The sequence below is a fragment of the Eutrigla gurnardus genome, assembly GCF_963514095.1.
Source record: "Eutrigla gurnardus genome assembly, chromosome: 2".
NCBI lineage: Eukaryota > Metazoa > Chordata > Actinopteri > Perciformes > Triglidae > Eutrigla > Eutrigla gurnardus.
Window position 1 is genome coordinate 8,456,974 of NC_139916.1, and position 20,582 is coordinate 8,477,555.

A 20,582-nucleotide genomic window follows, 5' to 3' on the forward strand; every position below is an offset into this window, starting at 1 on the left:
GATAGTGGCAAATGTAAAGCTGCAGGGATGTACGGACTAATCAACATTTAACTTCATCGGTTTTGTGTATCGTAAACAAAATGTCCAGGTCTGAGATGCTTCATAAAAATACTGTAATGTTTATTTACAAATACAATCACAAATGTAAAAATCATTGTGGCACTAGCAGAGTTCACCAAAGTCAGTTGGGTTCATCCTCTGCGGACCATGAATTTCTGTACAAAATATCAAGGCAGTTCATTCTGTAGTTGTTTAGATATTTCAGTCTAGACAAAAGTGGGGAACTGATATTCTGACCTTTCCTCTAGCGCCACCATGAGTTTAACATTTGTGACTTTGAGCGAAACGTTCCAGTAGGTATTTGATGCATTGTCGTGAAATTTGGTGGACACATTCACATTCCCCTCAGGAAAAATTGTAATTACTTAAGTGATCTGCTGACTTTTCATGGAGCACCATCATCAGGTCAAACAGTCAGTTTGTCAGTTTTAATTCATGACTGAACACTTTCAAAGCTAACGCCATTCCCCTCCGTCTCTGTCATTTTTAGTTTCTCTTTTTGGCATTCAAGCTCTATCTGTGTCTGAGCAGCTGTTAAACAAAACCTCAAACAAATGTGGAGAAAAAACAAAAATCAACGATATCCTCTGTTAACATCAGGAAGAAATAGTTTCATCACAATCTTCCCTGATGGAAGCGTTTTTGGTCACGCTTCTGGGAGGGAATATTAGTGAGTAAAATGTAAAACTAACATCATTACGCCTGCCAACCAGAACAGCTTACCAGCAGGAAGCCGTGTTCTCAATAACCACTCTCCCACTGTTTCTCGTTACAGTTTAATGAACTCGGTGTCAAGCAGCACTTCATTTCATTTTGCCCTCAGTAAATGTATCATCGTTAATAGATAAACACGGGGAACGTGTCTTACCTCATTGCTTGGGATGTGGCGTTTTATATTGGAATGTTAATTCCTCGTGTATATATTTCTATACATTAAACTATTAGCATTAAAATTGTATATGTTTTAATGTAAAAGGGGAGGATGTAGGCTGGCAAATGTAACTGCACATATAATGCATTTTCACCTCAGTCTTGAATTTGTCCACTATCTGCTTGAAGATGCTTACTTTCAAGAGATGTTTTCCAATTTTACAAAGTGTGTTACTGTGAACCTTTTGCATTACTCACTCCTGCATAAAAGTTGCACTGTCCTCTGAGAAAAAGGTTTATTGGCTGCCCACGGTATGTATTGAGAAAACAAAGACATGAATATAAAATTGAGTTAGGTCCCCGGAATGAACATGCAGCATGAGTTTCCATAAATTAACGCTGAATTAATATCAAACCCAGACATTTTGCATCTGTTTCAAATCAACAAGACACTTCAAACGTATATGATAATGCGCTCCAATCAAGCCGCTATAGCCAAAAGCTTCGCGAGCCAGGCTTCCAGCTGAGGGGAGCGCTGACATTAATGTGTGTTAAACAGCCAGGTTAGAGTATCCCATTAAGAATGGATGGATGGATAGGGAGGGACGGATGGAGGGGAGACTCGAGGTCGCTCTCTCTCCATGAGTCAGAGGCGGTCAGGCTAGTCTGGATCCTCTGGTCCACTGGAGACTGAATCATTTCCGGCAGACTCCATGCAGTTACAGTTCACAGACAGACACGTAGTAGGTTAACAAATATCAGATGCTGCGTAGATTGAGGGCAGTGAGAATCACGTACTCCAGTTGTGTGCGAATATTAATACAAAAAAAAAAAAAAAAAAACATGCATGCATGCAATAAATGACCTATATTGCTGTGTCTTAGGGTCCGGATGAGTATGGATGAGTGAGCGAGTGGGGGGAGTCGACTTGAGCGTTGAAGGCAAAATAGTGTTGACCTTTCTAGAGGTGTAATAGACCCAGCTAAATGAGTACTTGGGATGGGGGTCACTCAGCAACCCAAAAACATGACATTCAGAAAACTCTATTACAGACATAGCAATTAATTGTAATTTAAATATATGTATATGTCTGTTAATTTACTATATTAGTACTACTGTGGAACACATGGCTGTCCCAACTCATCGGCAGATAAAACACTTTCTGTTGCACCGGAGCTGCTGCCAAAAAAATAAAAATAATAATAATATATAATGCAAAATACATGCACATAGCAGTGTCTTTCTTCAAGTTTGTTGCCTTGAAACTGGGAGTCGGTGCGTCTTAATAAGGTTCTGATAAGGAACCTTATGAGTTTGCCATCCATCAGCTGTTCTTCTCTAGTTCTTTTTTTTCATGTCACTTACATTACTATACTTTCTTATATCACTTACTGCTCAGGGAGGTGAGATCTTTGCATCCTGAGGTGTGACGTATGGTAGGGAACTGATGAACAGGGTGACTGAAGTGGGATAAAAATAGACTTTTGAAGAAGAACTGGTCAAGACAGGACCTCCGTTTTAAATGTCATTACAACATTTGTCAGACGTGGCTCATGTTTTTCGTGCATCACCAGAACTTCACCTCCCATAATGACTCGTGAAAAGAGCATGGCGTTGCTGTTGAGTCAGAGCGGATTAGCCACTTGTTGCACAACTACACGTCTGACCTGTTAGTCGCTGCATGAGAAACTTTTAATCTAATTAAGGTTCAGGCCGCACCGATTTAAGGAGACGGTCCGCTCAGAGACCAACGACACTCCTTCGTGAGTCGCATGTCATCATACAGTCGGGGATAACATCTGCCGTGACCAGCCAAGGTCAGCGTCTCCAACTGGAAATATGTATGTTACAATATGTGACAAATCCACTCCATGTCATGCTGTATATTAGCTCCAAACCACAGTTTCTGCACACTAACCTAAAGCAAACGTCCCGTGAGCCTGGAAGAGTCTGCAGCCTGCAAACATTAATAAGAGTTATGAGTTAACTGCAGCATGAGATCATTAAAATGAACAGTGCCGCTATCTCACTGTGCCTCGGGCACTGGGAGGTCATGTTTACTGATTTCATGATTATAGCCGTGTGTTGCATATTAGAAAAATGTAATTGTCAATTTTTGAAACAACTCTGTGATAATGGAAAAATGTAATAATTATCTAGTGCTTTTCACCCAGTGGGGCCGAAAAAACTATTGAGTAAAACAGACTGGGGTTTGCTGATGTGTGTTATTTGAATATAACAGGGTTTTAATTGATTTGTCCTCCAGCAAAACTAAATAATTTTTGAAGAAAACTTCCCCCTGGTAGCACATTTTTGGTATGAAGACAATTTTGTAGTTAAGGTATTATATTATCAACCTAACTCCTACTGTCATTAGCAACCCCATCCAGAATATATACTTGATCCATAGGATGTAGGGTTGTCTGACATGGCGACCAAACATTTCCATCTGGGTCTTGACCATTATTTGGAAAACTGTTGTGATATTTCTGCTCATTCTCACATTTAGGTCATTTGGGGATCTGTGGGGGCTTTGCAGCCTTTAGAAACCCCTTTGAAATGAAGGAAATGGCTTATGTCAACTAACAATTCCACCAAACTCAAATCGTGTTTTGTGGATTAGAAAAAATAAGTGAATCCTTGACTGGTATAAAATTTACTTGCCCGGAGCCTAACCCACCACAAAGAACGCCTATCAAACATAATCTCTTTTTTTTGCCCGTGGGCGCAAACAGTGAAAGGACGAATTTTGTCTTTGTGCGTTGTGTGTTGGAGGCTGTAACAGTAAGTGCAATGTTTTGAAGGACTCGTTGTCTTCCTGTAACTGTGAGCCTTTCAGCTTGGAAAAAGGTTGCCGCCCTTGGTGTATTTTCTGAATCCGCAACACTGGGTCAGTGGTGGGGAAGTTGGAGAGGTGTCTCCGTTCAGAGCAGCAACACACAAGCTACCAGATGTGCATTCGCAATAGAGGCGTCGTGGTCCTCTCAGCTGTGTTTTTGACACAGACAGGTTGCAGCAGGGTTCACTGGTGCTCAATAGAACAAGAGAGAAATAGAAGCAACTTGACATGGCAAGCCTAAAGGATAACACATCAAGGGAGAAGAGAGTTAGATTGGGGAAAGGTTGACAAAGCATTTCTACAATACATATGCAACCATCTTCTTTCTGACTTGTAATTACTTATTGAATATGTTGTCCAGTATATACGTCAAAGACCTTCTTCAACCCTCACGGTGAGGTCAACGGATGATTCTTTTTTTTTTGTTTTTCCGGTATAGCATATCAAATATCCTCCTATAACGAACTGTGATGTGTTTACAGCGAGGGTAACGTACCTTATCATTTAACGCCACCGTGCATTAGTGAGCTGTGAACACCAGACACAAAGAAAAGACAAAGAACGTCCAGCTATTAGGGACTTTGAGCGGATGCTTTCTGGAAAGCTCCTCTGTATTCATGGAGTGCAGTCTGGTTTTCTCCCTCAGCAGATACAGCTACAGCAGATGAAGAGGGTGAAGAAGGAGGCATAGTGATGCAGACCAGCGTAGTACAAAAGCATCATGGATCATCAGTTCCTAACGCTGACGGGCCTTGTGCTTTTCTCCTAGCACCACTCAGGGCATTCACTAACTTTATGAAAAGGACCATGGATTAATTCCTCCAGCCCCTTGGTGCCCACTGCACTATGAAATGCAGTAAATGCTAAAGACTGAATGCTATGAGAGATTTCTTTTCAAATACCCCCATCGCCCTCAGCATCTCTTGCGTTACGCCTCGGTTCACCGAGAACCCTGAGAGCCTTACAATCTGTGACACAGTGACACAGAGATTATAAAAGACGAGGTTCTGTACCGAAGATGATCGTTGTGTAAAAAACTTTGACATTGTCCAAATGTCACTTTTTCTTGGAGCAGCCACTGTATGTATGGTATAGCTGTGGGCTTATATATATATATATATATATATATATATATATATATATATATATATATGTACAGCAGCACAGAACAATTAAAAATAAAGCTGCATCTGCAAAAATCACAATAGCCAAATGAAAAAAGAGGAGAACTGGAAGATGGGCGCTCTACTTCCTTGATGACGGTGTCGTTTGGGGCAGCGTAATCAGCTGTAACTGCTGTGTGATTGCAGTGCAGAGTGGCGTCCATGAGCTAGACGCTCACACAAACGTGCACTAAAAGGCACGTGCCAACACACCGCATTCATGGGCAGACAAAAAGACCATAGTTTCTGTTCAACTCACAGGGTAAAAACGTAACAACGCATAACAGTGTAAATGAATGACAGCTGTCCTTAGCGGACTTACTTACGTAATGTTACGTAAGCATAACAACGTGATGTAACAAGCGCACAGACACATTGCCATCCAGGACACCAACAGTGGTCTTCTGGGTGAAAGTCCTCTGTCCCATGACTGCTATTTATATGTGTTCCATTCTTCTGTTTTACCTTCTATCTAATACGACATAACTTTTAATAACGGACACCACTAGCTCAATGGCTGCATGTTATGTACATGGGCAACACTTTACCCCGGTGACTGGTCTGGAAACCATCAAGGCCTTCTATTTGATAGCATCAAAATTCATGGGAACAGAGATAGAAAGGGAAAATTGGGGCAGAAGGGTGTATGATGTTGGTGATTGCAGTCAAAAGGTTTAAAACTGCCAGCAGACACCCACTCCCAGTGCCAGTTGATACTACAGGCCTCGGACCAGCGTTTAAAACTGCCAGCAGACAGCCACTCCCAGTATCAGCTGATTCTACAGGCCTCGGACCAGCGTTTAAAACTGCCAGCAGACAGCCACTCCCAGTATCAGCTGATTCTACAGGCCTCGACAAGAGTTTAACTGATGATATGTCCTTATAACAAATACTTAAATGGAGAAATCGGGCAATGGCAAAATTGGGGCAAACAAAGCACAGGAATTATTGGTAAGAAGGAAGAGGACAGACACACAGTAGACCCCCTACAGATCACACATTACAAAGTAATGATCTGCAATCACAGTGGTTGGCTGCTCTTACAGCGGGGGCTGGCTGAGCTGGAGATTGGGCTGAACCTCCTCCATGTGACCTCACTTCAAGTGGTGACCTTGACCCCTGCCTTGATCCCCGGTAATTTTGCTGAGGACAAGAGGATGAGGCCCCTCTGATGGCTTCGGAGCAACCAAACACACAAACAGAAGCCTGTGAAGCCTTTTCTGTCTTATTTGAATTACCTTCACAAATGAATGAACCACAGAGTCAGACAGTCCAGGCTCCACTGTGAAATTGGTTGCTCCTGAGAATCAAGTCACGCCTTACAGGCTGACATACAATTTGATGTCACCTGTTTGGTGACAAAGCCAGATGCATTTAGTTTTCTTGGAGTCAAATGACATACAAAATATCATAATGTGGCACACTAACTGAGACACCATGCAGGGATTATATTGTAGAACAGAAACAACTTTAATAATACTTTTAATTATGTCTCATCATTACCTTTTTTGTAGAAGGCGCTGCCCTCTGACATCACTTGACTAATCTCACCTGAATGATTTATGCATCACACCTCGTCACTATGACCCCACAATATGGGCAGCGGGCCAAGTTTGAGCAAAGCAAGCTATAATTCACCCAGCCAGCAAGGCAAGGAAGCTATTTGAGAACAATAATAACCCCCGACCCCCAAAATGACCCTTTTCCAAACGAATGGTCACAGTCAACACCAAACGCATTGATTCACGGGTCAGTAGGTAGTAAGGAGGCAGCGGTTCCACCCAACAGATCCACCTCGACACACGCGGTGAGCAACATTTACACACGTGGTACACCAGCATCGATGTTCAGTCCTTGTATTGAATTCTCTATGTAAGAATAATGAAACAAAACTCAATGAACAGAGATCTGATGCATAGCTTACAAAATTAATGGAAAGCGAATTTCCTTTGAACCCCAAATTCTCCATAAATATGAGCATTTTCATGTTTTGATTTCATGTACATGTTTCTACATTATAATGGTGTTACGCTGCCTGGGAGCAGCACATGGATGATCGGAGCCGGGGATTGAACCCCCAACCTTGTGGTTAAGGAATGAATGATGAACCCCCTCTACCCACAAGATAACTGACTGCTCTTTGAAAATATTTTCCTTTGGAAGTAAATTGATGTCTCATTTATTTCTCAATTACTAAACAAATGCTGATGCATCATTTCTACAAATAAATCACAGCATCTGTAGAAACAAAAGAAACAAAATCAGGATGATGACGTTATTCATATTTGGCAAATCATAGAAAACATGCCATGAAAACACAGATGCTTTTCTTTCATTTATTCTGTACTTTGTGTGCATGTAAGAGAGTTTTGCATGATCACAAATTAATGTTTGTGTGTGAAACTGAACTGCTTATGGGCCCATACAGATGCACACACATTGTATTCCCCTTTTTTGTATTTTTCTTCATGTTTGGGTGTATTTTTAAATGTTTTATTTAATGCATTTGACTGTGGCTTGCTTTGATTGCTTCAATTAATTCACTAGTCTATTGTTCTGAATACGCAATCTTCTTCCTTGATGCACATTTCTAAAATCAGGCTTCTTGGCTAAAAAAAGGAGTCACGGACAAAATATTTCAGGGTAGATGCAACCACTTATCCAGAAAAACGAGAGATCAAACATTTTTGTCAACGTGAGACTTTTCAGCCTTGATCCCAAAACCTTGACTGTGACTCCCATACAATGAGAATGTCTCGACGTGTCTGAATTACATCGGTTTCAATTCGGCCGAGCTGCCTGTGCCGTTCAACTCGGCGTGAGAAATAAGCTGTAGGTCATTACACAGCTGCACCTTCTCGCTGCACTCTTTTCCAACAGGGACATTGGACGACATGGTTCAGAATCCTCCCGCTCGGTTGTCATGGAACGTCTCCGCAGCCTATGGCTTACTTCCCCCTTTCTCTGTCTGTCTTGATCACTCTGACTTTCTCTCTCCCTCCCCCCTTCTTGCTTTTTTCTCTCCCTCGCCTTGGCTGAGATAAATAGGAGGTATTTAACTCTGATGTGAGAACATAATGTCTCCTGCTCTGTTAAAAACTACATTTGTCATTGCCACGGTGCTTTCTGCTCCGGGTAATTGTGCGCCATTGTCTCGCCTGGAGATATTCCTGCTGCAGACAAGGAAGGGAGGTCGGTGGGAGAGGGGAATTTGGTGCCATGTGGAAAATGAAAAGAATGTGTTGTTCTAGTATGTGACAGATGATTAATCGTGCCATTAGTAGATGCAACCCGTTCCGTGCTATTTGGATCACGCTGATCCTTGATGTCTCAATTTTTTCTTTTTATGATTTATGGGTTCAACATGTTTGGTAACACTTTCTGTGACGCCCATGTCTATAATGTATTATAACATTATAACAATAATCACAACACATTATAAACATTTTATGATGACTTATAAGGTCAAGAATCATAATACTTCAGAATTGTTGGTCACCCACTGAGATTCATTTTCTAGTATCATAGTGTATTATAATTCCCATAGTTCTAATGTATAATTATAACCTGTTTTTAACGTGGAATAATCCCTTTTATAATGTATTATAATGTGATTATGTACACTAGGTACACAAATGTACACATGCATGATTATAAACATGTATAACGACTTTTATAAAACCTTATAAATGCATTATAATGTGTTATAAATGTGCTTATGATGCATTATATACATGACCTTCAAAGATCTTGAGAGTCATAAGAATTGGTACAAAGAATATAGATACCACGATGAGTGCACTCGGCCTCTGTGGTTGATTTAGCGACTGGAAACTTTTGGATTCCACGTATTAACTTTTTAAAAAAGTTCCTCTTGAAATATGACTTATAGCTTCTATAAATAGCAGCCTCCGTGGGTTTCCTGTCAGGCTGCAGTGAAGTGCTCTCTGTGTAATCAGGACCCGGTTGATGGGCTCGCCTCGCTGATGACGAGGCTTGTGAAAGTGCCCAGCGGGGAGTAAAGCGCTCACCTGCTTCAAGTTGTTCACTCCTCCTACAACGCACAATCAGACTCCCCCTGAAATATGAAATGTCTCTATAAAAAGAAAAACGTTTTATCCCCAGTCTTACTTTATCGGCAATGATATGTTGTGGTTTCTTTCTTGTGACAAATGTACTTATTGAAAGTCGCTTTGGACAAATGTAAATGTAAATGCAGTCCGGTGTGCACAGACAGACTCTTCACTGAGCTCCATTAGCCGCACTAATTGTATAGATTTATAAATGCCACCACCTGTGCACATAACGGCTATGTTCTAGGGCTACAAGGATACATGGACTGTATAAAATATGGATGTTGTCTCCGTGACATCAGCTGTTGGTTTATGCAGAGTCGCAGTGAAGGGTGGCTCCCGCTGTGACGGCACAGCTTAACTCGCAGCTAATCCAAAAAACAGGCAAAGAGCCCACCTGTACCCACCTGTCACTCAATCCTTCCTGACTTTAGGCCTTACTACTATTTAAATGGGTTACTTATATCTAATATAATTTACCGCCTGTACAGTTGTTATGAATGTTTTGTACCAGGCTGTAAACATGTCCATTTCTGCTGTAAAGTTTTCCATTTCATCATTTTTTTTCTGATTGACTCGCTTTTGGAGCCTGCCTCAAGTGGCCATTTAAAGAAGTACAGCTTTTTTCTTTTTACTTCTGTGTTGGCTTAATTTCTGAGCTTGGATTCCGCACAGGCTTTGCCCCAATTGACCTGATAGTTTACAAAAAAAGCACCACTTCACCACAGCTGACTGCCAGCTGTAGGCCGATCACCGGAGTTCTTATCCTCGTGACGCTATAAAACCAATTCAAGCTATGTGAACCACCATCCCAATTGTCTCACACGCAAGAAAAATGGCGGAAGCACTCTGTAAGCAGCTAACACCCGAAACATGACGGACAGTTCCACCTCTTGAACTAGGTGGACTTTCATGGCTCTGATAGATGGCTGCATAATTAGGCGATACACAGCTTGGGGGTAAGCGCTCCCTGAGAAAATACCTTCAGGAGGAAGGCAGTCTCCCAGGCATTAATGCATTTAAAATAACTTTGGTTAGATAAAGGTTGAGGTTTTTTCACCTCGGGTCCATGACGGTGATTCTGTATTGGATTATTTTAAAAAGAAATATGTGTTAATTATTACATTTCTAAGCATTGTCTCTGTCTCTGGGATTCTGCCCTTCTTTAAATTGTTGGAACCCACTTGTAAATCCAAATTAGACATTTCCTTTGGCGTTGTCATACGGTATAATGGCTTTTACCACTTACACACAACATGCCGTGCCCTGGAAGAAAATATTTAGACATGTAGACGTGAACCGAAGTGCAATCAGGCTGTGAAGCATCTCTTTGTGTCCGGAGCTTGCTACCTTCCCAAGCCTCCCGGTCATTCAAATGGTAAACGAGCAGAACCGACTCTTAATTCATTGGACGCCATTAACAGTCCGGTCCAGCTCTCAGCACTCCAGCCTGACTCACTGTTTCCCACTACTTTCTCCGAACAGAGAAAAGGGGAAAGCATTTACCATGAGAAAGGAGACAGAGAGGACAGTTAGAGAGCTGGATGTGGCACGCTTAATCTGTAATCTGTCTCTGCCATTTTTCTTCCAAGCATGTCCCATTCAGTTTTTGTGTTGTTGTTGTCGGCCTTGTGTTCTTCTCAGTTGCAGTAGAGTAACACATAGGAAGTAAGAACTAACAAACATGCCCCCCCAAAAACAGTAAATGGCATTGTTGGCCTGACCTAACTCTATTAGGATGAGAAAAGTGGATACCAATGAGGATGTGTGTGCTAAGGCATATGTTTGTTCCCTTCATCACAACATTTGGTACACATTATTGTCGTCTTCAATACCAACAAGTCTCACATACTTTAAGGATTGCATTGAATCCTATATTCACTATATCGTCAAGGGATAATTTGGCCCATATGCGTTTTCTGTATATGCTTTCCTCAAAAAAACTCATTTTGAAAAAACAATACATTTTAAGAGAAACATAAATGTCACTTTCCTTTTTGTTTGGCACAATAACCCAGCCCTCTCTTGACTGGAAAAACGTTGCCAGTGGATATAATCGAGGCAGCAATTATGCTTCCGTTGGAAAAATTCATAAAGAAGTTCACAAACATTACTTATAGGAGACATGGTTGGACATGCATCATCGTCCTGTAGGACCTCTAGGATCAAGCTTAGGATAAAAACTTTACTCAAACCTATTTCCAAACCACATCATCGCCATCAGAAGCGTGTACAAGAACTAGTGCTGACGTACTTCCCACAGTTTCAGGATGGGTCCGGGGGCTTTAAAGAACATCTGTGTGCAAACATAATGTGACTGCAGGAGACGTGCGTCTGCCCTCCAACACCATGTCGCGTGGTGAAACCCATGTTAATATCCGAGCGCCTCACCAACATCCACCTAATTACATCTGATTTCTCTCAGCACGCCCCTCGGCCATGTTAAAAGTGAAGCATGAAGCGAAGACAAGCGCACGTTCTGCTCCGGTGGCTCAGGTTATGGGGAAAGGGAGAGACGGAGCAGCAGGATGGGAGAGTCTCTGTGCATTCACTCAGTCATCTGCAGTGGATTTGCATAGGAACTGTAGCCTTTAGAAACCCATGTACATGTCCCTGGCTTGCAACTTCCTGCCAAATTCTGCAGGCTAGCGTGAATTTGAATGATCATAGATATGATGAGGTGAAAAGTATCCAGTTTTGATGGGTTATTCTGGTTACCACGGGGTTTGGGTCATCGGAAGTCTCTTTGTGAGTTCAGGATTGTGGATATCTCGGTAAAAATTCATTTATGAGAATAAAAACTGTAGAAATCGTTCCATGAGTAGAAATCTGCTGGATTACAGCGGGTGTATAGTTGGTCATGTGTTTGGATTTGTAATAGATCTCTTTTTTTCTCTCCCATCTGTATTATATATAGACTGTTACACGCCTCAATAGTTTGATAATACTGAGTGATGGCTTTGCATCTGAGCTGTCATGGAAGTAATTATACTGTAAATAACGTTTGTATGTGTGTTTGTGTGTGTCAGAGGGCTTGACAGCCGAGGGCAGGCAGGCATGACATCAGATTTCTTCCTCTCTGCATAAGCAGCATGAGAGAGAGAGAGAGCTAGAGGGAGAGAGAGAGAGAGAGAGAGAGAGAGAGAGAGAGAGAGAGAGAGAGAGAGAGAGAGAGAGAGAGAGAGAGAAATTGGGGGTGTTGACATATGATGCATCCTTGATTTTCTGTTGAGCAATGAATCGTTGCATTGCAGAGGACATTTATTCAAGGATACATATTTTTTTAGTCTCTCTTTTATCCTTAATATGCGTTTTGTACACTTCAAAGGGGACACTAGGGGAGGACTTCCTACAGCTTTCAATTGAGGTGTCTCAGTTTCAGTGGTATGTATTTATGGGGGGGACGGCCCAAGCATTATAGCCACGTGATCTTCTGCCCACACTCAAGTATCAACTGTACATGTAGCCTTCATTGTGGCTCCAGGAATAGCAATGTCAGTCTGTCAGTGTTTTTTTTGTCCAGACTGAATGGATGAACATCATCTGTAACATTCATCCATGATTTTTGTCCATCACTACCAGCAAATCTTCATCATTTGATCATTTTGCGCATACATTTGTGTTTACCAGGTAATGATTTTGGTGATCTTTAAAATTCAATTAATTTGTCCAATACTTTTGTCCAAATATCGGCAAAATCAATTATCATCATCTTACTATACTGGTGTAATTTTGTGTTGCATGCTAATTAGCAAATATCAGCATGCTAACACGCTATGCTAATATTATGAAATAATGAAATTATTTTCTTAAATTAATGTTCACAATACCACCAGAGTGCACACTTTTTTGTCACATCATGAACATTTTACAGTATGTTCCAACCCTTTGAGTTTGTGCTTTAACCTTTCACAAAAACCAAAACACATGAATCACTCGTCACGGTAGATTTCAGTCTGTTCCCACGGCGACGACTGTGGCTGATTCTGAAACAAGCTGCTTTCACATTCATGGCACTGAACTCATTTCTCTCTTTTTGATTTTCCCTTTCACCATGAACAGACATCATTTTGGTGCAATTTCCGTCTTTTGTCAGTTGTGTGGGTTGTACTCTTCAGAAATGGTGTCAAGTGCTTGATGTTTCTTGAGAGATGCAGAGGCTGATGAGGTGATAGCTCTTGACAGCAAAGGGCACACTATATAATTATACCTTCTTCAACAGTAAGATATGGTATTTCAGGCTTGATGAAAACCTTCTGCTTCTGCTCCTCCTGGTGGTTTAGCATTGGGTGTCTTACAGACTCAGGGGAGTAATAGAGTGCCCCGGGTGCCCTTCCAGTGGAGAAAACGTGACAAATTGCCTTCTATCACGTCCTGTTTGTGGAAAAAAACATGATGAAGTTCCGTCTATGATGCCATTGCAGTGGAGAAAATGTACCTCAGGATGTCTTTCCAGTGGAGAAAGTGTGATGAAGTGCCCTTTAGGGGTACTTTTTCTATTTTTCTCCCATGCCCCTGAGAACGCTGCCACTGTATGCTGTAGAGATAGTGTGAAATAAAATAAAAACAAATACAAAATGTAAAAAAAAAGGAAAGAAGAAAAAGGTCAATAAGACGAGCTAACATTAATGAATTGCTTGTCCACCATTCCAGGTTCTCTCACACCATTGTATCTCATTTGCAGGTGCAATATTTCTTTCCTTGATATTGTACAGAAATCTTGTTCCATTTTTGTTTCCTCCGCTTCAATGTAGAAGATGCCCGAGGGGTAGGAATCCGCCTTTGAGCTTTGAGATGCAACGCAGTGGCACCGCTCCCGGTACATTTGGTGATAAATGTGGCATGGTAAAATACCCCAGAAACCGGAAGGGATAAGATGGGTTCATTGGTTAAAGCTCTAGCAATCACTTACAGAAGAGAAGAGAAGAGAAGAGAAGAGAAGAGAAGAGAAGAGAAGAGAAGAGAAGAGAAGAGAAGAGAAGACTATGTGGGGAAGAGGTGATTGAGACCAAGTAAGAAGACGAAGAGAGCAAAGACAATGGCCGTTGAGCTGTGTTCGGGGCTCTTTCCTCTTTAGTGCCAGGAGAAAGGAGCTGTTTCCAGCTGGAAGTCACGCTCCCTGTTCCGTCACACAGACCTACTCTGTCTCCATTCATCACTAAAACCCAGAGAGGGTCTAAAGAACACAATTTGGTTCAAGCCTCAAATTTCTGCGTACCTGCACATATAGAGCCGATGCAAAGCGATTACGGTTGATTTACGATACATTGTTTTCTCATTCTCAGCTTTATTCGTGTTTCACAACATTCTGACCACAGATGGTCTCCCGTTTTGTTTTTTATATAAGCTGACAGTGAGATCCCAGGTTGTAGAAGGACTGCCTCGAGGCACTTTCTCTTCACCGTGGACTATTATAAAAACCTTGTGTATGTTGAGCAGTGTGAGATACTTTTGGCCTTTTCCTGGGTCAGTGTGCGGCCGGTGCTGTGACAGAGACATGCTGTGTCTTCCTGTTCTGTACAGTATGACCGGCAGCATAGTTTGCCACCATCTGCTTAGTTATTAGCATGACTGGTGGGGTGCGGCGGCTGCTGACCATCCTGGGACGCCCGTGTCACAGCGACTGGTTCCACATCCTGGGACTGGTGTCGTGTTTCCATTCACATACTTTTGTGCACATTTTGAAGTATTGCATTAGGTTGTGTCTCCTAAAGTGTTAAACAAGTACAATAATGGTAGGTTACTGGAGGGAATGGGTAGGTCAGTCCTGATGAAACGCATGTATGTCATTTCTACAGCCTCTCAATCAAAAACAATAACAAACAAAACAGACTTTGATGATATTGTGAAATAGTAACATGGGATTCTGGGAGTTGTTGTCTTGGAATAATGTAAGCAGTACACGATTCAACAAAATGATGAAATATTATACCCTTAAACCTAAAACATGCACATTTCAAATATTATTTTGCCAAAAAACAAACAAACAGAAATGCAGTGTTTACTGTGGAGTATTCTGTCTGTTATTTAGCAACTGTAACCTGAAGAAATGGCTGCCATGAGTAGAGAGATGGGCAGATATACACCAAATTCCCACTTGTATTCATGAGATATTTATTGATCGCCCCCCTCATCACAATCAGCCGCCAGACATGCCTGATATTTATCTAGAATTTCTTGTATCTGGTAGAATTAAAGTTAAATCAAATGGAAGACATTGCCCTGGTGTAATGAGAGTGGTGTTCAGGTCACGGCAGTACTGTAATATGGCACCGCGAGATAACCGAAAACATCTATTGATTTCAATTAAGTCTGCATTGTGTGAGGGAGAGAATGGAGGTTAAATGAACATCTTCAAAGCCATATTCTCTGTCACGCTGTGCACCAATGTATTGGAATGACGGCAGAATGGTTTGCACTCTAGTGACAAAAACAAACTCTGTATCAGTCGGACGCCATTTCAGATGGGACAAATATGCGTCACAACCCTGCCTGTGTGTGTGTGTGTGTGTGTGTGTGTGTGTGTGGTTCAGGGTTTGGCAGGGTATGCTGTGCAGGCAATTAAAACTGCTCATTAATGCTTTGTTAGACAACACTCAAGCTAATCCCATCATATGGCAGGGAGTGATAACGGCGTTTGCTTCTCTCACTGCCTGTCTGCCTGTCTGTCTGCCAGCCTGTCTGTCTGTCTGCCAGTCTGCTGGGAGCAGATATGCTATCGGCAGCCTGTTGTAAAGGTGAACAGAGAGAAAGCATGAAGACTAATATTGTGATTCAACTTTTTTGTCAGCTGGAGAGAAACGGTTGGTAGCTGAATGAAAGGCCTGGTAGTGTTCACTGGATGCCATTAAAAGTCAAGGTCCTGTCTAATTGCTGAAAAAGTCATCTAAATGAGATGATGAAATATGTTGCATTGTTTGTCAAGGTTCTCTAGAATGACGTTTTCTGATTTGATGTCCTTTTACACCATTTATCTGTCTGTTGAAATCGCTTTATGATATGACACAGCTAGTGTTTGGTGAGAGGGTCGGAGTTAAAATGAAAGGTTATGTAACGTGGTCGCCGTTGGTTGGAAAATGCAAAACAAGAAGTAATCTCCCGTGTTGAAGTCTAACCCTGAAGTGCTTTAAACTGATTCAAATCTGAGAAGTGGCTGGCAGATATTTTAATTATCACTATTTTTATTTTTATTAGCAAAGGATGTGTCGGTGTGTTTGAATGGCTGAGGTCCCCAACCGAACCCCCCTCTCCCATTTATATACCCATCCAATATTACACGCTGTCGCCTACTTCCACATCCATTGTGCAACCTCCCTGCATTTTTCACTTAAAACAACTCTGGAAATCTACAGCCTCGCAGCTATACGAAGAGAAACGGAGGATTTTTTTTCTCTCTGCCTCATCGTGTTGCGCATGTCAGCGCCCGATGATCGTGATGTGGTTGGAGAGTGTGCATGCAACTGGAGCCTCGGCCAAGCTGGCAGAGAGGGAAACCGGATTACCATTTCCACAGTGTGTGTGTGTGTGTGTGTGTGTGTGTGTGTGTGTGTGTGTGTGTTTTGTTGGGGCCCTCGAGCTGACTTCTGAGCTGTTACTACCTCTGCTAGACCCGAGCTGTCAGAGCTGCTCCGCTCATGTCTGTGTCATCACCCCAACTAACACTTCTACTATACCGGCGCATGCTCAGACAAGCAGACTTGTATATAGAGTCATAGAGGACACGATGGATCACACGCATGCGTGCACGCAGACTCACACATGCTCAAAATCACAGCGTCATCTCCGTTACGGTGCGACTGTCCGACCAGGTATAAAATCACCTTCCCTCCCTTTCTAAATGTCTCTCTCTCTCTCACACACACATGTACAAACACACACACACACACACACACACACACACACACACACACACACACACACACACACACACACACACACACACACACACACACACACACACACAAAATAGAAAATGCAGCTGAATGTTGTTAAATGCATTAAAAACAGGCAGTAGTTCCCAGGCAGTAGTATCATTGCTTAATGGAGGACACCCGGAATCGTGGCAATAAACTGCATTTGTGTGCATATTATTTGCTGAAAGCAAAAAAACGAACCTTTTGAAAACACTGAACTCCACCAAACCCGATCTCACATGCTTGTACTTTTTTTCTATCTCGTTTCACAAGATATAATAGGTTCTCATTTCCCCCCCGAGTTGTCCGTCAACAGAACGGCCATTATCGTCACTCCCCGCTCGCTGCCACGCTGAGCGTGTAAACGGTTGCGAGTAATGATGATGTCAGAGCCAAGACGGCAATTATAAACTCTGTGCATATTCTGCATTCACGTAATCTGTTCCACGTGATTAGGCTCACTGAAACGGAGTAAAGCCTGTGAGCTAGTCCAGGAAGACAACTGGAGTCTGCTGCTATACTCTCACGTGACACGCAGTACTTGCGGCATTTTGTATCCACCCTGCATTAGAGCGGGAATTTGTATTGTCGTTGCTCTGCTCAGTCTCTATTGGCCAAGCCAATATGTTGCCTGAAACACCGTGAGCTAGCTGGCTAACAGCAGGCTACGTGCAACTACCGTGTCAGCCACTACATTAAGTTTTATCTGTTATACTAGATGAGAATGTATATCCAGCGGCTTATTGTTCCTCAGGGATGAATACATTTCTTTCTTAATTTAAATGAACTGATTCGGGTTCTGAAGTTGACCCAGTTTCTCTGTGTCCTATGTTCGCTGTAAAGTGAGGCAACCATAAATATCTGCATAATTTGGCTTTTTCTTTGAAGAATTATCTTCAAGTGTGAATGCTTGACAGAGCATTTCCAACAGAGAACCCCAGCATTATAGAGGAAATGTGTGCAGAAAAAAAGGTGCATTTTTAAATGTACCTGTGCGTATATTTCATCAATCTGCAACTTCAAAACAATTAGACATTTTAAATGGCTTTATGGTTAGTAAAATGACCATATTTGACACCATGCAGGTGCTGATGGGTGACAGAAGTGATAGAAGTGGTTTTGTGAAGAATAAAGCTGTTGCTGGAGAAGTTCCATACCTTTACGCCCAGCCAATCGTTGCGTGGTTTTGATAGTTGGATCGTCTGTCTTGAGGACTTTAAAAAAATAGTCGTACACAGCTGACTACAATTGCATGGTTAGAGATGGCGTTTCAGATGCTGTTACACTATCTCTATTACAGCTTGTACCATCGAGAAGCCTTTAGTTTCCCTGTGGTTAATGCTTTTATTGTCACTCCCCAACCTCTGTTGAGTTGAGCTTGTCAAGACCTTTGAGGGGCGACGAGGTTCGATCCTCGAGGTGAAAGATGTCTAGATGTACAAGAGGACCAAGCCACACAAACAGACACATGGTTTAATTAAAAAATGGGGGGGTTACAAGGATGTCACAAGGATGTATGTGGTGAAAACATGTGGTTTCGTAGAAACTATAAGCCAAGATTACACTTGAGCATCTTTGCTGATTGCATATTCATTTCCAATTACAATCCGTAATGAAGTGAGCATCAGCATAACACAAAGCAGGTCAGCATCATGAAAGGCCATCTCACTCACTGGAAGAGCATTTTCATACCTTTGAATTCAGCGTTAGTAATTATTCAAACATTAAAACCCATTTAAATCCTAATTCTATCAATTAACCCATTGTGCTTTTTTCTTTTTTTCTCTTTTTGCCATTGGCTGGTGTTATTTTGTTTGACACATACTTGACCAGACTTCTTAATAGAAAGATTACATGACACAGACATTATAATCTATAGGTCTTTATTTATTTTTGCAGATAACATATATTGCAATCATGCTTTTTCATATAACACCATCTAAAGACATTTATTATATATTTTTTTACATAGAATATTTTACATTAGGCCCATGAAACAGCTAGAAATATACAAAACAATATTCTCTGACTAGACATTTCTATTACATTATTGTTATTATTATTATTATTATTATTCTCATCTTTGTTATTACTCTGTTCTGTTATTGTAATTATCGTTTTTACAGTTGATAGAGATATGTGCTTTAGTTTCTGAGATAATAACATTATTGCAGAAAACAGCAAATGATATCACTTTTTTTTTTTGTTCAACATTTAGACAAAAGAAAAGAAAAACTCAGGTTGTACAGACATTCACAGATACATGTATTACACAGTCCAGTTTACAACATCATTCAAGAGAGAAAACTGCAGTATGGTAACTTTATACAAAATTCACGGAACCCTTTGTCATTGCACAATTTAATTCACATATCTTTGAAAAAAGAACACAGATAAACGAAAAATCAACGGGACTGATTCAACCTGATTCCTGTCGCATGTAGCTGCCACAGAAGCAAATTTTCTTGATCCTCCTTTCGTGGTTATACAGTGATATCTGTGGTCTGTCGCAAAGTCCGCTTCTACATATGTGTCTTAATATTGCCGAGCAAACTTGATATGTAATAATAGGTTTGTCTTCACCCTATGGAAAGGAGTAGTTTCAGTGGTGTTGGCCTACAGTATAGATATATATCATCTGGCTATGTCCTGGCGTCGCTCTCGGACCAAAGTTTCTCTCTCTGATAATGGAAATCTGCACTCGCCTCAGCATAGGAACAGTTTGGCTCCTAATAGAATGACTGAGTGAAGGCCATCACAGTTCATATACACTGAAAGAAATGATGCTGGCTGAAATGTATATATATATATATATTTATTTGTCTTTATTTAATCGTAATTGCGTTGTTTTTTCTCTTATAGCATTAATTGTTTCAGTGTATAACGGTAGCATCTGAGAGAATTTGGTCACGTCCACCTTTGTTCCTGAGGAGAGGGTTACTAATGTACAAGTAAACGGTTCCGGTCAGAATAGTGGTAGCTGGTCGCTAACATGGATAATCCTTCGTCCAGTCTCCGATGCAGCAACCAGCGCAGCTTATTCATTCTCACAGTTTAAAGTATAGATCTGAATCACCGTTGGCTTATTGCAACACAACTCTGTCGAACCATTTTAGTGGTTTTTACTGGGTTGTCAGGAGAAGGAAATTCTACTTCTTCCCCCCCTAAAATAATCTCAGGCATACATATTGTACGATGCAAATGGTAGCGTACAGATCCGAATTGTGCTTGTACGTGGTTCTATATTTGCCACAGTGTTGCTCTCCGGAGAGATTAAAGGTGATGTTTGATTTAATCCATATGTCGTCAGCAGGTCAAATGTCTGCACCAATCTTTTTCTAGCGCGAGTATGATTTTGGTCCTTCTTACTCTCACATATAGAAAATGACCTAAAAATGATTCTACAAAAAGATCCAGACAACATACAAAGTTATTGTTCTTTAGAAAACAAAGAAACAATTATAACAGTCTCTTGCTATGTAGCCTATGTAAGTTATTTTTGCTGTTGTCACAAGTTTCAATCGAGCCAAAATAAAAAGCGGGACTCTTCAAAATTCCGTGCTGTACTTGTGCTTGTCAAAGGGAGCCCCAGACATGGGTGGTAAACATTTCAGGTGAATCGCAGAATCCTGCGAGGGAGCGATAGTCCGACTAAATTATATTT

At 41.3% G+C, this 20,582-nt stretch overlaps 1 protein-coding gene across 1 annotated transcript in view; it reads left to right on the forward strand.

Annotated features, from left to right (window-relative positions):
* The window catches only part of vgll4b (vestigial-like family member 4b), a 325,618-nt gene that overhangs the window by 111,289 nt on the left and 193,747 nt on the right, over window positions 1-20,582 (forward strand). The gene's annotated exons all lie outside the window — the stretch shown is intronic.